Here is a 19,536-nt window from a genome sequence, read left to right on the forward strand (position 1 = left end):
AAAACAGTACAGTAATGTATTTATTTTGTTCTAACAGAAAGGGGCTCTCCATTTCTGCAAAGGGCATTCCCTAACAAACACATAAGCAGCATTATGTTGCACAACTGGAATGCATTGCAGTGAGAATGTTGAGAAGGATGAGTTGGGCATCAATGAATGATTAACCTGAGAACAGTGTACTATGACAGAGATAGTTAGAAGGTAATGCAAGCTGTTCAGTTAACAAGACTTGAGAGGATAGGAGTGGGTCACTGGCTGAGGAGGGTCACACTTATGAATGTTCATTTTCATTTATTCATTCATTTCCCATATAAAGGCTCCAACAAATTTGCATCATCGTCCACGGTCATCTAATGGTGGTTCTCCATGTTGCTCAGTCCCTAGCAGTCTCTTTACACAGTTCCTTATCCCTAAGGTCACACTCTACCCATTCCAGGTAATTTTCAGTCTGCCTCATTCAACCCTACCCTCAATGTTTGCACCTCTCACCCTCTGCACCCATTTGTCATCCTCCATCCTCTCCACAAGCCCAAACCATCTCAATCTACCTATTCTCAGCACAATACTAATATATACTGTATATTCGTGTCCCATCCCTCCTCTCAACACTTCACTTACAATCCTAACTCCTCCAAGTCTGGCATTCAAGGCCGCACTACAAATCCACCTAATCACCATCATCTATGTATGCTTCACCCTATGAATAATCTTTTCCTTTACTACCCAAGTCTCATTACCTTACAGCATCACACTCCTAGCACAGGCTACGGACGAGGACCCCTTCGCACAGAGGGAGAGCCCTCTCATTGTCAGAAGAGGCAACAGCTTCCTGAGTTTCTTCTAGCCACTCTCATGCCCTAACCACAGAGCTTGCTCCAGCAAGACTTCCATCACATACCATATTCCTCAAATAACAAAACTTTTCCACACGCTCAAGAGACTCTCCAGCTAATTCCTTCCCACCTTTCTGTCTCTGTATGCTCTCCCCTTAACACCGCATAAACAAAATCAGCATTATTTGGCAGCCTACCTCTGACATCACTACCATTCATCTTTTATGTACCCTATCTATCTATCTATTGCCAGATGCCTCAATCCCGTTTGGGGTGGCCACAAACAAATCGCCTCCAAGTCGCCCTGTCCCCCGCCATTTCACTCCCCTGCTTCCAACTCACACCCCCCTCTCTCATATACCTCTCCACCCCATCCCTCCATCTCATCCTCGGCCTCCTCCTCCCTCTTCCCCCCTCCACCTCACTCACATACACTCTCTTCGTCAGTCTTTCACCCTCCATCCTCTCCACATGGCCAAACCACCTCAGTGTGTTCCTCATAACGCTTCCTATCACATCCACATCCACACCACAACGCTCCTTTATATCCTCATTCGTCAGCCTGTCTCTCCATGTGACTCCACAGGCTCCTCTTAAATAACTCATTTCCACTGATTTCACTCTTGACTTGTGTCCTTCCAACAACGTCCAAGCTTCACTTCCGTACGTTAGAGTTGGTATCACAATACTGTCATGTAGTAACTTTTTCACTTCCATGCTCACTTCCCTGTTTCTTATCACTGCTTTCAAAGAACCAGCAACCTTTCTTCCCTGCTGTACGCTTTCAAGCACTTCACCTTCCAAACCTCCATCCTTACTCATCACATTACCCAAGTACTTAAACATATTCACATTTTCCAATTCCTCACCATCCAACCTCGCTGTACATTCACTGACTTCACCTCTCTCAAAGACCATCACTTTACTCTTCCCTACATTCACCTTTAGGTTCCGTTTCTTACACACTCTCCCAAACTCATCCACCAAGCCTTGCAGCTCCCCTTCGTCTTCATTCAACAACACAGTATCATCTGCAAACAACAGTACAGGGAGTTTCCAAACACTATCCTCTCTCACCAGGGCCACTCCAACATCCACTACCCTACCTTGTACAGTAAAAGTCCCATTATTCGGCATCTATGGGACCAGGATGATGCCGAGATGTTGGATTTACTGAATAATCAAAAGCCTACCCACTCAGTACCTTAAATATATTGGTGAACACTGTCATCACCACTTATGGTATTACAACTGTTTGGAGAGAGTATACTGTACAATACTGCAATCAATACAGTACTGTACCTAAATCTGAAATATATATGTATATATGAATTAGTGAACATATACAAGTGTAATGACACAGTAGGCATACAAGTCAGATAACACTTCCTGGATGGCCGAAATGATACATAATATTACCTACCAGCTCAGTACATCACTTGTATTGGTGAACTCATCACTACTTATATTATTACAAATATGTTTGGAGTGAGTGCTGTATACAGTATTTTTTCCAAACACAAAATAAAATAGTCTGAAAAGTGCATAAAATAAAGTGAAGGAATATGAATTGGTAAGGTCTTTCTGATGAAAGTTAATCGTACATTTAGCATTCATTCTTTTCTTCATTTTTTTTGTTTACATGTGAAAGGGAGAGTATTGATGGAAACAGTAATGTATTCCATTAACCCCTTAATAACCTCCGGCATTGAACAACCCATTACAGTAAAAAACTGTGAACAATTATGGGAAGGGAACGAAGGTCACTGGCATGTTTACACGACTCTACAATACGATTCCAAGCAGTCAGAGGGTCAGTTAATCTCAGATGTTTTCGCCCATTTGGTAAATGCACAGTAACTTTGTAACTTCTCCCGTGAATCATAGCATGGGTTTAGGAAACTAAATAACACATTGTTAGGTGCGCCAGATGATTATCTTCACATCTTTAAGAAAATGGAAGAAATTTAATCCCTCTGAGTATGTAGAGTAAGTTTCTTCCATTCTTCTATCAATTTGTTTTTCTTAAAGACGTGAAGATAATCGTCTGGCTCACCTAGCAATGTTATTTAGCTTTCCAAACCCATGCTATGATTCGCTATGAGTCACGGAAAAACTTATAAAGTTACGGGGCATTTACCAAATGGGCGAAAACATCTGAGATTAACCGACCGCCTGACTGCTTGGAATCTTAGCACAGAGTCGTGTAAACATACCAGTGACCTTCGTTCCCTCCCCATAATTGTTCAATTTTCTTTATAGCTCACACTGACTTGATATCACTGACATTGGTACTGTAAAGGGTTGTTCAGTGCCGGAGGTTATTAAGGGGTTAATGGGATATATTACTATTTGCATCAGTACTCTCTTTCACATTAAACACAAAAACGAACAAAAGAATGAGCGCTTAATGTACGTTTAACTTTCATCAGAGAGACCTTAGCAATTCATATTCCTCCAGTTTATTTTTAAGTATTTTTCTGACTTTAGGTTAGGTTAGGCATGGTTAAATTATTAGGTACAGTTAAACTCGGTTAGATTAGGTTTAGTTAAACAGGACAGTCCCTTCCTCCATTATGCTGAGGAATAAAAATACTAGAGCTGTCACAGCCGTACAGCTAAAAACAATGGGGAAACTAATTTAACAAGCACCATTATTTATGGGTAATGCATTACAGTATCAGTGGTTCATGGGCTACGCAATTACCAGTAAATGACACTTTCAGGAATGCGTCAAGAATGAACGAATTTCAAGAATTAGCGAGGGGGCTTGGAACGTAACCCTCGCTAATTTGGAGGGGGTGGTTGCTGTACTGTATGATACTATCCAGTATTGTAATCAATATAATACTATACCTGAGTCTGAAAAAATATAGAAATTAGTGAACATACAGAAGTGTAATGAAACATTAGGCCTACAAGTCACAGATAACACTTCCTGGACTGCTGAGATGATTCCGGACATCTGCCGAACAATCAAAGATTTTCGTAAATGGGACTATTTCTCAAAACTGCCGAAATGTCGGATCTACCGAATAATCAGCTGCCGAATAATGGGACTTTTACTGTACCTCTTTTATTACCCCATCCATGTACAGATTGAACAACCATGGAGACATGACACATCCCTGTTTCAACCCAACTTTCAAAGAGAAAAATTCACTTAGTTCACCATCCACACGCACTACAGCCTTCGCACCATCGTACATACTCTTCACAGCATTCAACAACTTCCCATCTACTCCATATGAGGCGTTGAGAATAGTAGTGACGTAAGCGCCACCTCGGACGATTTTCAGTTATGTACAGTCGGCCACAGGAAAAAGTATACAAGGGGAGAAATATAAACACAAAAAGTATAGCATTTTCTCGGCCGATGTTTTTATATCAGATATGAAAGGAAACAGCTCAGGATGATCGTTTTCCATCCAGTTGTTGATGCTGGTCAGGGCAGTGTTACTTATTAAAATCCTCCAAGAAGGGACCAGAGGCGTATACTTTTTCCTGTGGCCGACTGTACACCACTGTCTTCCCCCAGCCTTCCTCTGTCTGCGGCAACAACTAAACAGTCAGAATTCAACCCGGAAAATGGTCAAAAACCCTTTACCTTAGAGTGGTACCTGCGGCTCTACGCGCGTCACCCAAATCTGCCTAGCGTAAGCGCCACGGGCAGCCAATGGCATGAGGGAACTTGCTCCTGCAGTTGAGTTATTATAGCACTTTATTCCTCCTGTGCCTGGACACACAACCGAGTAGTCAGAATACAACTCGCAACACGGTCGAAATCCCTATAGTATTGAAGGTATTACCGACCCTATGGGCTCACCCAGAAAAATTGCACTCAGAGTTTACCTCCGTGAGCGTATCCGCCAGTGCCAGAAGACGCGGGGCTGAGCAGCCAATGGGAGGCGGGAACGAGCTCCCGTGACTGATGACGCCCCGTTCTCGCCTCTTCCCTTCCCCCCGACCACCACAGTCGTCCTACCTCCTCCCTCCCCACCACACTGAAATTTATTGATTTTCCTTTTTTTCTGTGTGCATTCGTAAGAACGTTTGTGCCGGCGGTATGAGTGATTCAACGGAGAGTGAGATGACCCTGGAGTGCCTCTAAGTAGAAAAAGAGGGCCCCAGTGCAGTGAGTGGCGGTCAAACGTGGTGAAAAAGAGACGCAATCTAGGTGAAGCGTATGTGAGCAGGGTCAGTATGTGGAAAATCCGGTGATTTTACGTAAATTTTTTTTTTTTTAAGATCTACCTATGGAGAAAAACGCAGTTAATGTGGCAATATTCAGATTGTGGTATATGAATGTATTACTGTATGAAAAGCCCTGTAATAGAGCTTCAATTTAAAAGAAACACGAGCTTCCTATCATATCCCACTATAAAGTTATCACAGTCTGAAGATTGCAAAACTTTAACTGCGTTTTTCTCCATTGTTTATATATGGCGTTTACGTCAGTACTATTCTTAACGCCTCATATATTCTTAACACTTTCCAGAATCCTTGTCTATCCACCCTGTCATATGCTTTCTCCAAATCCATGAAAGCCGCATACAACTTCTTTCCCTTCTCTAGAAACTATTCCACTAAAGATCTAAGAATGAATATCTGATCTACACAACCTCTTCCCTTCCTAAAGCCTCCCTGTTCTACTCCAACTAATTTCTCTGTTCTTTCTCTAACTCTGTCAATAAGTATCCTACCATACATTTTTCCTATTATACTAAGAAGACAAATGCCCCTATGATTACCACACACTTCTTTTTCCCTTTTTCCTTTGTACAAGGGAATAATTATACCTGACTTCCAATCTTCCGGGACTCTACCTTCCTCCCAGGCCAATCTGCACAGCTTCCACATCCATTCTACTACTATCTCTCCCCCATGCTTCAGCATTTCACCACACACTCCATCAATTCCTGGGGCTTTCCCCGATTTAACTTTCTTCATTGCTTCCACAACTTCTATCCTACTGATTTCTTCCTGTCTTCTCACCTCCCTCCATCTCCCAGCCATTCCCCAGCCACTTATACTTGCATTACTTCCATCCTCTATGTTCAACAATTCCTTAAAGTGTTCTCTCCATCCGCTCACTTTTTCTCCCTTCTCCACTAGTAATCTACCATTTTTATCTTTCACTCCCCTGCTAACTTCACTTCCACCCTGTCTTACTCTTTTCACCTCTTTCCAGAACATTTTCTTACAGTCCCTCCACTTTACACTCAAGTTCCATCTAAATTCCTCATCCACTCTCTTCTTACTAATCTTTTCACCTCTTTCTTTCTACATATAACTCTCTCTCCCGCCTCTCAACTTCTTCCACGCCCCTATTCCTCATCCATTCATTGTATGCTTTCTTCTTTTGTGCCACAGCCTGTTTCACCTCTTCAGTCAACCACACTGTTCCTTGCACACCCCTCCGTCTTCTCTTCCTTCCACACACCACATCACATGCTGCACATATTTCTTCTGTAAATATCCTACACACACCTTCCACGTCTCCCATCTGCTCCAATTCATATTTGCCCAATCGTTCCTCCACTTCTCTCTTATACTCTGCCTTTTTCTCATCCTCTTGTAACCTTTCCACTCTCCTTGCAACTACTCCTTCCTCTCGTCTTTCCCTTCTTCTATTCCTCCATCTTACTTGAATTCTAATTCTGGCCACCACCAAGTAGTGGTCAGAAAGTCCACTCCCCCAGCCTTTATAAACTCTTGCATCCATTACACATCTTCGGATCCTTTCATCCACACACACATAATCAATCATTGCCTTCCTTTCATTCAGTTCACCACCCACCCTTCTCATCACTTGCCATGTTTACCTGTGGATCATTTTATGCCTGAAGAGGGTATTGGCTATCACCAACCCCCTCCCAGCACAAATGTCCACTAACGCATTCCCATTCTCATCTATCTCAGCAGGCACACCCCACTCACCAACTATTCCATCCACCTTCACAATCCCAACTTTACCATTCATATCACCAATCAAAAACACCCTCTCATTCCTTCCAAACTTTTCCATGCACACTTCTACATTTGTCCAGAACTCTTCTCTCACTCTTCTAGCACGATCTTGCGTTGGTGCATACACACACACAATCGCCCACATTTGTATTCCAACTTTCAACTTTAGCCACACAATCCTTGACCCGACTGATCCATACTGTCTTATGCTCCTCTTCCATCTTTTACTCACAACTATACATACTCCTTCCTTTGCCCTCTCATTCTCACCTACTCCTGCACATATACCCCATCCATACTCCCATTCTCTCCACTTTCTCATCTCCATTTTGTTTCAGTTATTCCACATACATCCACTTTCGCAACCTCAAGCACCTGGACAATCTCTCTCTCTTTCACCTCATCATTCGCTTCCCTTACATTCCACGTTCCGATAACCATGTCCTTTGTCCGGTCCTTGGTCATCATCGTTTGGTCAGTCCTTGTCCGAGGCTTATTGTTTGTTTTTTTAGTTAGTTGTTTTCCGGGGAGGGGCACTAACCCTCCGCCAACCCTTTTAGTCGCCTTTTACGACAAGCAGGGATACTGGGGGAGTATTCTTGAAAAAAAAAACCCTACCCCCAGGGGTGAGAAATATGTACCCAATTACCCCAAACACTGCACAAGATGGAGTTATTTCTCATACCCTTCTGGCAAACTGCACATGGTCACACTCCCTCTGCTCTGACAGTACCACCACCTGCCCTAGACATTACTTTCACTTTGTCTGCATTTACTGTCCAACCCCTGTACCCCATTCCATCTCTCCATTTCCTAAATCTTTCCTTTGCCACCCTATCATTGATCATGATCAACACCAAGTCATCAGCATACAACACCTCCCAAGGAAATCCAGTTCTGAAGTCACATGAAAAGAGTTTCAAGCACCATAATAAACAGTAACAGGCTTACAACTCACCCCATCTGCACACCAATAATCATGGAAAACTCATCACTCAAACCAGGAAGTAAGTACTCTTGAACACTGCCATAACCACTCTAACCAGCAACTCCTCAATCCGAAGCTTTCTCATGCCTACTTCATCACCTCCCTAACAACTATGTCAAGGGCCTTCTCCAAATCAACAAAAACAAATTACAGTGATCCCTTGGTCATCGCACATAACCGGTGAGAAGCCTAGTGCAGGATAACAAAACTGAGCAATAATGAAAGCGGAGAACCCCTGTGATTATTTTAACTGGTACAAGCATACTGTTCTGGTAAGTATCTGAAAATCACATAGGCATGGTTAGGTTAACAGAAAATAATGAAAAGGGCACAGTAAGGAAGAAACAGGTACCATATAGAGACCTGAGATGGGTTTGAGGTAAGGGGTTCTGAGGCTAGGGGGTGGAAAGTTAGTGGTCTCACCACCTGGGATTAACTCCTTGAATAGGGCCTCAACTTTGGATCCTTCAAAGCCATCAGAAACCACAGATTTTGCACCATCATTGTCGGCAAAAGCCAACTCAGGTGTGCAATAACAAAGTTCTTTTGGCCAAAAACTGTGAAATAATGGCAGAAGTGCAGACTTTCAGCTGACAGTGATAACAAAAGCTGTTATAACAATGTGTGCGATAACCATGGGATCACTAAAATCCATTACGTAACAATTTATCACACATTAATTCAGTTATATATGATATGGATTCAGCGGGGACATTTTTGGCCAAAGGTCAGCCACCCAACAGTCTAAAACAAGTTTTCAATTCACCTAAAGTGGTTTTTACTTCACTTCACTGCATTTCACTTGTTTACCACTACAAATAAGTCTAAAAACAAGTTTCCAGCTCACCTAAACTGATAGTTATTTCACTTCACAGTGCTTTACCTGCTGCTTGAACTCCAACATCACACTACCATTTCATCAATGACACTAATACACCCAATGGTGATGAGTGCAAAGGCCATCTTTCAACAAACAAATGACTACACTTGTGTGAGAATGAACGTGTACGTGAAAATAGCAATCATATTTCAACCAGTGAGGTTTTGTCCAGGACCATAATCATCAAGTAAGCAAAACTTCTATATACATGGGAAAAAAAGGTCCTAACGTTTTCATCATTTTAAAAGCGATTCAGTTCATTGCATACTAGTTCATCATATAACAAGGGTCTGCTGTAAAAAGATGGTGATATAAAAGAGATACTGTACAAGGTAGGAGGTAATGGAGGATGAAGTGTCTTCAAAGACAGAAAGTAAGGTTTGAAAAATACCTGTACTGCTGGTTGCTGATGATACTGTACTGTTGCATGGGGATGAATAGGAGTTGAAAATTGGTGAAATGAGTTTGGGAGTGCATGTAAGAAACTAAATTTAAGAGTAAATGAAGCTAAGAGTAAAGTTATGTTCTCTGACAGAGATGAAATCAGAATGCACAGTAATGCTGAATGATTAGGAAATGGAAAACCTTAATGCATTCAAGTACACTACAGGCAAATGTAAAAAATCTTGCATGGATGGTGGGGTGGGGGAAGTCCAGATTTGACAGGATTTTTAAATAATCAGAGTTATTGAAAATTCATCATAGTAAGGAAATCTGAGTTACGGGAATGCAATCTAAATGACGAAATGCTAAGAACAGGGTACTACAAAGCCTAAATTGCCACGTAGAATCAGTCCCCCCAAAAAAACGTGCGTGGACAGTACAATCTTGCTTCGTTATGCGATGGGTTTACGTCACGTGAAAACCCACCGCATTGCGATTAATTGTTCAGTAAGGTCAATATAACATGGGTTCAGTGGAGATAAGGAGGGGGTATATGACCACATAATATATATACAGTATATATATATATATATATATCGTTTTCGTTTTTAAAGGCTCCAACATGCTTGCATGTGTCGGCCTTGGTCACCTAATGGCGGCTCTCCATGTTGCACGATCCATTACAGCCTCCCTGTTCAGTCCCTTAACCCTGAGGTCACACTTAATGACCTCGTCCCATGTCTTTCTCGGTCTACCCCTCATAACCCCACCCCCAATATTAACACTTCTCACATTCCTCATCCAATTATCATCCCCCATCCTCTCCACATGTCCAAACCATCTCAATCTACCTCTCCTCATCACAACACCAATACACTCCAGTCCCATCCTACCTCTCAACTCTTCCATCGAAAACCCAGCCCCTCCAGGCCTTGGACGCAGGGACGCACTGCACATCCATCTAATCATTGTCATTTCTGTACGTCTGAGCTGGTGAATATCTTCCTCCTTCACTGCGCAGGTCTCACTACCATACAGCATTACATTCCTAACACATGCTGCATACAAAGACCCCTGAGCACGCAGGGAGAGTCCTCTCAATGTCAGGAGAGGCAAGAGCTCCCTGAACTTCTTCCAACCACTTCTCACCCTAGCCACAGAGCTAGCTCCAGCCCCACCTCCAGCACACAACATGTCTCCCAAATAACAAAACTCTTCCACACACTCAAGAGATTCACCAGCAAGTTCTCTTCCACACACTCAAGAGATTCACCAGCAAGTTCTCTTCCACACACTCAAGAGATTCACCAGCAAGTTCTCTTCCACACACTCAAGAGATTCACCAGCAAGTTCTCTTCCACACACTCAAGAGATTCACCAGCAAGTTCTCTTCCACACACTCAAGAGATTCACCAGCAAGTTCTCTTCCACACACTCAAGAGATTCACCAGCAAGTTCAATCCTTTCACGTCTGACAATCTCCATCTGCTTACCCCGACAAGCCATACACATAAAATCAGCATTATCTCGCAGTCTACCTCTGATACCACTACATCTCTTATGCACCCATTTATCACACACACCGCACAAGATGGAATTACTTCCCACGCCCTTGTGGCAAACTGCACATAGCCACTCTCCCTCGTCTTTGACAGTACCGCCACCAACCCTAGATATCATCACTTCTGTTTTATATGCATTTACCCTTAAGCTCTTGTGCCCCACACCATCTCTCCACTTCCTAAACCTTTCCTATGCCTCCCTTTAATTCTCTGCAATCAACACCACATCATCAGTATACAACAACTCCCACGGGAGTCCGTTTCTAAAGTCATGTGAAAGGGCTTCAAGTACCATGATAAACAACATGGGACTCAAGACTGACCCCTGATGCACACCAACATTCACGGAAAACTCATCACTCAAATCTCCATTCACTCTTACCTGGGTGTGAGCACCCACAAACATAGCCATAACCACCCTAACCAGCCACTCCTCCAAGCCAAGCTTTCTCATTGCCCACTTCACCACCTCTCTAGGGACTCTGTCAAAGGCCTTTTCCAAATCAACAAACACAAAATAAAGATCTCTTCTCCTACCAATATATTTTTCCTGAAGCTGTCGAACAATGAATATAGCATCAGTGGTCCCCCTACCTGGCATAAACCCAAACTGCAACTCATCAATATTCACTCTTTCTCTAATCATACCTTCTAAAACTCTCTCCATTACCTTCATTATCTGATCTAAAAGCTTTATACCTCTATAATTTCCTCTTTCCAGGGCATCACCCTTCCCTTTATACACATTTACAATTACACTCTTCAACCAATCATCTGGGACAACACACTCATAAATAATCCTATTTATCAGGTCAGTGACATAATATTATGGAATAAAAACATAACATGTGCAAGAAAATTTCAGAGTTTGAGCTCCTTGATTTTTTTCAAAAAAATGGCTTTCAATTTCTGGCTATTTTCTCGAAAACCACAAACTGTATCACAACCGGATTTGTCTCTTTAGAAAGCTGATGAAATTCTCTATAAAAACTTCTAATAACATTTTCCTGTATGATGGAAAACATTCGAATGGTGATGTTGGGAAGTGAACATGACGTAGCGAAATGTTTATTCACTGCCGCCTGATGTTGTTTTATTCGGGTTTTCCTGTTTTTTTGTGGTGCTTATCAGCTAGAACAAACATCAATGAATAAGATGATATAGGTTTCATGGCAGTATATTGATGTTTGGGTGGCAAAAATAAGGAGACAATACGTCTTATTTGCCGCGCACAGTAGCCGGACCGGGCGGCTTCGCAGATAAAGTCGTGTGCCGGAAAACTTACTGAAACTTATTGTGCGCGACAGGGTTAAATATTTGCTCATGTTAAAACAAAAACACATTTTTCAAACCTGTGTTAGTTGAGAGGTAACTCTATATATATATATATATATATATATATATATATATATATATATATGTCTATCTATTGCCAGACACCATAATCCTGTAAAGGGTGGCCATTTGACACTGAGTTAGTTGTTTTACAGGGAGGGGCACCAACCCTCCACCAACCCACTTGTTGACACGTAGGGAGCATGTGTGGTTTGGTTACAGTATATGGTTACCACCCAGCATTGTAAATGGTTTCTTGGCTTACAAGAAACCATTTGGCTTGTCACTCAATGTAAAGCTACTGTAATAGAAAAAGGAATAAGTAGTGACAGGAAAGATAGGAGAAATAGGAAGAGAGGAGGGCAGGAACAGAAAAAGAATGATAAAAGCTAAGGAAGTAGGCAGCACTACATCAAGTGAGTGGATGATGGTTGCCACCACCTACCATAACTATATATATATTTTTCATTCATTCATTCATTGCCAGACGCCATGTATCCCAAACGGGGTGGCCAAGGGCTCAGAGTTAATTGTTTTACAGGGAAGGGCACTACTCCTCCACCAACCCCATTTGACATGTAGGGATGCCAACAGCATCTGGTGTTCCCAGGCGGTCACCCATCCAAGTACTAACCAGACCCAACGTTGCTTAACCCCTAAAACGCGGGTGTTTACAGTCTATCCACCCGAGTGGCGGGGTTGTATCGCGGTCTGAGTACCTGTAGGAAAATATTCGCCCAAAAATCAGAGATAACCCTAGAACATTATACTTGGTATGGCAGATAGTACTTACATTCAGCTTTCTCCAGAGTCAGGTGTTGAGCCTTCATGGACTACCCAAGGACTTGTGGAGACTTGCAAAGTTGGGTAACCAAATTTTCACTTTCACACCTCCAGCAACCCGGTTTCCCCTCTACCACAGCCTCATCCTGTCACAGTAAACTTTATACTACAACGTAAAGGTAGTTAGGAATCCGTATTTGTACAATAAACACTGAAAATAAGGCTAAAATCAACGGAGCGTACGGCCGACATGCACTGTGGCGGCGGTCTTCGCGTCACTCAACAAACATTTCCATTTTCACAGCTAAAAACATGTATACTAAATCATTTTCAATCATATTACTTCCCAAAAGATCACCACGTGCGCTTTTTATTCTGCCTTACGTCCGCCACTTTATTCTCGTTCCTGTCGGCTGCTTGCACTGACTGGGAAGAGCTAGAACTCGCCATAATCTCACTTTGAAAGCCTGCAGTAAACTGACACTAAACAGAGGCAAAAGCTAGTGTTACAACTGGGGAAACAAGCGTTTCCTAGTAGCATAAACTGCTTGTGAGAGGAGATCGCAGATTTACAGTTCTGAGCGCTCAGAGCGCTGCCATGTATCACAGCCAGGCTGGCCGGGCCGTGGTGGGGGGGGTACGGGGGGAAAACGCGATATTTGGCAACAACTGAGGTCAGTAGTACAAAGGTAAAGTATGCTAGTTGTAGCTAGAGGGTGGTGGTACTGATAGACAATACCAGCTGGAGCCTGTTTGCCCGCGGTTATTCAAAATTTACTAAAATCGCATTAAACGACGACCCGCCGTCCTGCCCTTATGGCCGAGCGTCCGCAAACGCGACGATCCGCGTTCTAGGGGTTAATATATATATATATATATAAGTAATCCCTCCACTATCCGACGTAATGGAGCCAAAAGCATGTCCGGAAAGTGGTCCTGTCCGGATAGTGGGCAATAGCCTCCTGGACTTGTACTTATGGACCTTAACTCAGAAAAACACCTATACAACTCCCTCTGGACATGCATAGCACCTATTTAAGACCCAAATCACACAAATAAGGGACATAAAAGATTGAAATAAATGCAAAAGGACCATAAAATGGGGTTTTTGAGGTTGGTTTATACAATATTAAACATTCTGGGTACTTAAAAGACTGAATTAAATGCAAAAGAATCATAAAATGAGGTTTTGAGGTAGGTTTATACAATATTAAACATTCTGGGTACTTAGTCCCTGGCTCCTGGACTGGTAGTTATGGACCCTAACCTAGCCTAACTCGGAAAAACACCTCCCTACTGCACATGCATAGCACTTAAGACACTACATATTCACACCAATAAGGGACATGAAAGAGTGAAATGAGGTGTTTGAGGTAAGTATAGTATGGAAAATACAGTACAGTACAGTATGAAACATTCTGCTTACTTACAGCAAGTCCATGTCCATCTCGATGAATAACCGCCTCCTCTCAGACTCTGACAGTAAGAAGGATTTCCTGAAGCACTTGCAGTACACTGTTCATGAAGTCTTGCATTTAACTTAGTCATTTGCACTCACAAGTCCATTCTCTTCACACTGCGCACTCTTGTCTTACTTATGCTCCATTGTAACTTAATAAGTGTTGCACTCTGCACTTTAAGTCTTTCCACTCATAAAACCAATTTCAAAACAAATCACAAGTTTATTTACGTTAAATTTTGTCCAAAAATTGTGTATTTTCACTCAAATTTTTAATTTCTTAACAATACTGTATGCACTGTTTTTCTTTCACTGCACAACACTAAATTCCCGTGTGGTCTAGTGGAGAAGTTGTTGCCATTGAATCATTGTCAGAGTCTAAGAGTATTGCTGGGAGGTGACCTAGGGGGTGCGTCGCTGGGTCGTGGTGATGAAGTACCCACTGCAGACGACTCTGAAGATAGTCGCAAACTCACGTCGTGCGGTGACTCCACCGTGGCTGATGTGATGAGCTGTGGCTCTGAGCATGAGGGCCTGTCTTGGGGAGGCAACGGAGTGGAGCCAGGGCTGTGCACAGCGGGGGTCATGGGCCTGAAAAAGCTGTCAATCGTTGATTGACGCAAGGAACGACGATTCTGACGATTAATGATGCGCTGCCTGAAAGCACGCACTTCCTCCACAAGTCCCAAGGGCCCCATCTCCCTGTTGCAGTCCGGGCGTTCCAGGTAGTCCAGAACGAACTCTAGGTGTTCCCGGAGTGCGCTCAGCTTGGGGATGGCTGGAGTTGTGTCATGCTGAGAGGAGTCCGCATCATCGTCGCCGTCCTCGTCGGAATCTTCAAGCTGAGTACTGACACCTGCAACTGAAGATGCGATCTCGATATCAGACAGGGTCTGATACCAAAAATCGCCCTCGTCATCATCCAACCACTCACGCACTTGGTCCACATCAACATCTTCGCCGTGCGCACGTAGATGTGCATGGAAGTCATCCACGTCGAAACCTAGGAAATCGTACTCCACATCCGTTCCGAGAAGCAGACGAGACCAACCATTTTCTAGAGTCTTGACAGGGATTTCCTTCCATGCACTGGCCCAGTCATAAATGGCAGACTTGATGTTGTTGCAGCGAAGGTTTTCCAAAGTCCGCTGGCCTCACGTTTCCCGTCCCTCCCAGCGCTCGTCCTCGTCCTTGAGAACAACCATCACCTCGTCCAGGAACTTCCGTCGGTATAGGCGCTTTGTTGCCACGATCACTCCTTGGTCCATTGGTTGGATGGGAGCAGTAGTATTAGGTGGCAGAAACATTCACCTAATGCGGCCATTCTCAGCCACCAAGTCCTTGTCGCACAGGTGGGCAGGTGCATTGTCGAGGAGAAGGAGGGCCTTTACCTGGTCGTGTGGGATTCCCAGTTTCTCCGTCTGGTAATGTATGACCTCCTTCACGAAACTGCGGTGGAACCAGTCTTTGAAGATCTAGGCTGTGAACCATCCCTTCAAGGAATGGTACCAGACGACAGGGAGGACATCCACCACCCCACAAAGACATCGAGGCTGCTTTGCACATCCAACAATAACGGGCTTAAGCCGGTGCATGCCGTTAGCATTGGCACAACACAAAACAGATATCTGTTGCTTGCAGAGCTTGCGGCCAGGTACATGCTTCTCCATCTCCTCGGCTAGAGTGTTCGTAGGCAAAGAGCAATAGAATAAACCAGTTTCGTCAGCGTTGTAGACTTGACTGAGAGTGATCAAGCCCTTCACCTTGTGCCGAAACTCCTCTACTCCATCCTCGTTGGCGTACAAAGCTTCGCCATGAGACTTACGGTTGGTAAGGCCATGTCGTAACTTGAACGCGAAGAGCCAAACCTCGGATGCCTTGAAGTCTAGGGCATCGTGAAGCCTTGCGAACTTCTCGGCAGCAGCCTTCAGCTCCATACCACGTACCATCACACCAGCAGCACGTTGTTGTCGATACCAAATCAACATGGAGCGGTCGACTTCAGCAAACTTGGGAGTATACATCATCTTCCTCTCCACGTTGCGTTTGCTTTTCGATGAGAAGTCAGCCGTGTACTGCATGAGTTTGTCTCGGGATCTCTTAATATCAAACAAAGTAGATCGGGCCAGGTTGAACTCACAGAGGATGCGTGACGAAGACCATCCCGCATCTACTGTACTTTCTCCAATATCTCCCGCTTCTTCTCCAGAGTCATAACCACTCTCTTCCTCTTCTCAGGCGGCGGGGCCATCATCACACACACGAAGGAGAGGCACGAGAGCAGCAGGAGCGCCTGCAGCAGGTAAGGCACCACCACAAAAGCGAGCACGTGGACAGCCATGACAACAAGCGTTCACTCACGACAAGAGACAGGCGAAAAGTGGGGAGGATGCAGGGATGCTCTAGCAGACATCGGAGGAATGACACACCACAACAAAGCTGTCCTGCGCCAAGTTCAAATTACGGGCGGGAAAAAATCTTTTTTTTTTTCAATTTTGTTGCATTTTCAGACCATTTTGGGAAAATTGGATCCCGGGACGATTACTGTATGTCCGGTAAGTGGGGATGTCCGGAAAGTGGGCATCCGGAAAGTAGAGGGATTACTGTATATATTTACTGTATATATATATATATATATATATATATACAGTATATATATATATATATATATATATATAACGTACACCGCTTCCCATCCGATCAGCGAAGTTAAGCAACGTTGGGTCTGGTTAGTACTTGGATGGGTGACCGCCTGGGAACACCAGATGCTGTTGGCATCCCTACATGTCAAGTGGGGTTGGTGGAGGATTAGTGCCCCTCCCTGTAAAACAGTTAACTCTAAGCCCTTGGCCACCAAATTTGGGATACATGGCGTCTGGCAATGAATGAAAAAAAATATATACATACATATATATATATATATATATATACAGTAATCACTCCAATATCCGACGTAATAGAGCCACCGGTAGGTCCGGATATTGGTTCTGTCCGGATATTGGGCCCCAGCTTATGGACTTGTACTTATGGACCCTAAATCAGAGAAACACCTATCCAACTCCCTCTGGACACGCACAGCACCTATTTAAGACCCAAATCACACCAAGAAGGCACATAAACGACTGAAATAAATGCAAAAGAAACATAAAATGAGGGTTTAGAAGTAGGTTCATACAATAATAAACATTCTGGTGACTGGCTCCTGGACTGGTACTTATGGACCCTAACCTAGCCTAACTCAGAAAAACACCTTCCTACTGTACATGCATACCTCCTAACACCCTATTCACAAAAATAAAGGGCATTAAAGAGCGAAATGAGGTAAGTATAGTATGGAAAAAAGTACAGTATGAAACATTCTGCCTACTTACAGCAGGTCCATGGCCACCTCGATGAATAACCGCCTCCTCTCGGACTCTGACAGTAAGAAGGATTTCCTGAAGCACTTGCAGTACACTGTTCCTGAAGTCTTGCACTGAACTTAGTCAATCGCACACAGAAGTCCGTTCTCTTCACAGTGTGCACTCTTGTCTAACTAATGCTCCATTGTAACTTACTAAGTGTTGCACTTGAACTTTTCCCATTCTTATAATTTTCCAAAGCCAAAACAAACAAGTCCATTTACGTTAAATTTTTTCAACTGAGTCTTTTCTCTCAAAACTGTAAATACTTAACACAACACACTGTTATTTTCACTGCACAACACTCTAAATTCCCGTGTGGTCTAGTGGAGAAGTTCTTGCTGTTTATTCACTGTCAGAGTCTGAGAGTATCCCTGGCAGGTGACCTAGGGGTGCATTGCTGAGTCATGGTGATGGCGTACCCACTGCAGACGACTCTGAAGACAGCCGCAAACTCACGTTGAGCAGTGACTCCACCATGGCTGATGTGCTGGGCTGTGGCTCGGAGCATGAGGGCCTGTCTTGGGGAGGCAACGGAGTGGAGCCAGGGCTGGGCACAGCGGGGGTCACGGGCCTGAAAAAACTGTCAATGGTTGATTGACGCAATGACCGACGATTCTGACGATTGATGAAGAGCTGCCTGAAAGCACGCACTTCCTCCATGAGTCCCAAGGGCTCCATCTCCCTGTCGCAGCCCGGGTGTTCCAGGTAGTCTAGGACAAACTCTAGATGTTCCCGGAGTGCGCTCAGCTTGGGGATGGCTGGAGTAGTGTCCTGCTGAGAGGAGTCCACATCATCGTCACCTTCCTCGTCGGAATCTTCAAGTTCGGTACTGACACCTGCAACTGAAGACGCAATCTCGATATCAGACAACGTCTGATACCCAGGATCGCCCTCGTCATCATCCAACCACTCACGAACATTGTCCACATCAACATCGTCGCCGTGCGTACGTAGCCATGCATGGAAGTCATCCACGTCAAATCCTAGAAAATCGTACTCCACATCCGTTCCGAGAAGCAGTCGAGACCAACCATTTTCCAGATTCTTCACAGGGACTTCCTTCCATGCACTAGCCCAGTTGTACAGCGCAGACTTGATGTTTTAGCGGCGAAGGTTTTCCAAAGTCCGGTTGCCTCGTGTGTCCCGTCCCTCCATGCGCTCGTCCTCGTCCTCGAGAACAACCATCACCTCGTCCAGGAACTTCCGACAGTATAGGCACTTTGTTGCCACGATCACTCCTTGGTCCATTGGTTGGATGAGAGCAGTCGTATTAGGTGGCAGAAACATGCACCTAATCCGGCCATTTTCAGCAACCAAGTCCTTGTCGCACGGGTGGGCAGGTGCATTGTCGAGGAGAAGGAGGGCCTTTACCTGGTCGCGCGGGATTCCCAGTGTCTTCGTCTGGTAATGGATGACCTCCTTGATGAAGTGGCGGTGGAACCAGTCTTTGAAGATCACAGCTGTAAACCATGCCTTCAAAGAATGGTACCAGACGACAGGAAGGATATCCATCACCCGACAAAGGCACCGAGGCTGCTTTGCGCAGCCAACAACAACGGGCTTAAGCCGGTGCATGCCGTTAGCATTGGCAAATCACAAAGCAGATATCCGTTCCTTGGAGAGCTTGTGGCCAGGTACACGCTTCTCCGTCTCCTCGGCTAGAGTGTTCGTTGGCAGTGAGCGATAGAATAAGCCAGTTTCATCTGCGTTATAGACTTGACCGAGAGTGAGGCCCTCCCTGTCGATCAAGCCCTTCACCTTGTGTCGAAACTTGTCAACTCCATCCTCGTTAGCGTCCAATGCTTCGCTTTACAGTTGGTAAGGCCATGCCGTAACTTGAACGCAAAGAGCCAACCCTCGGATGCCTTGAAGTCTAGGGCGTCGTGAAGCCTGGCGGACTTCTCAGCAGCAGCCTTCAGCTCCGTTCCATGTACAATG

General features: G+C 44.3%; 1 protein-coding gene across 1 annotated transcript in view; it reads right to left on the reverse strand.

Moving 5' to 3' along the window:
• The window catches only part of LOC145409360 (uncharacterized), a 108,175-nt gene that overhangs the window by 61,089 nt on the left and 27,550 nt on the right, over window positions 1-19,536 (reverse strand). The window lies entirely within an intron of this gene.

This window comes from Coenobita brevimanus, chromosome 80 (assembly GCF_032717465.1).
Source record: "Coenobita brevimanus isolate Jiangsu-jjx chromosome 80, ASM3271746v2, whole genome shotgun sequence".
NCBI classification, from domain to species: Eukaryota; Metazoa; Arthropoda; class Malacostraca; order Decapoda; family Coenobitidae; genus Coenobita; species Coenobita brevimanus.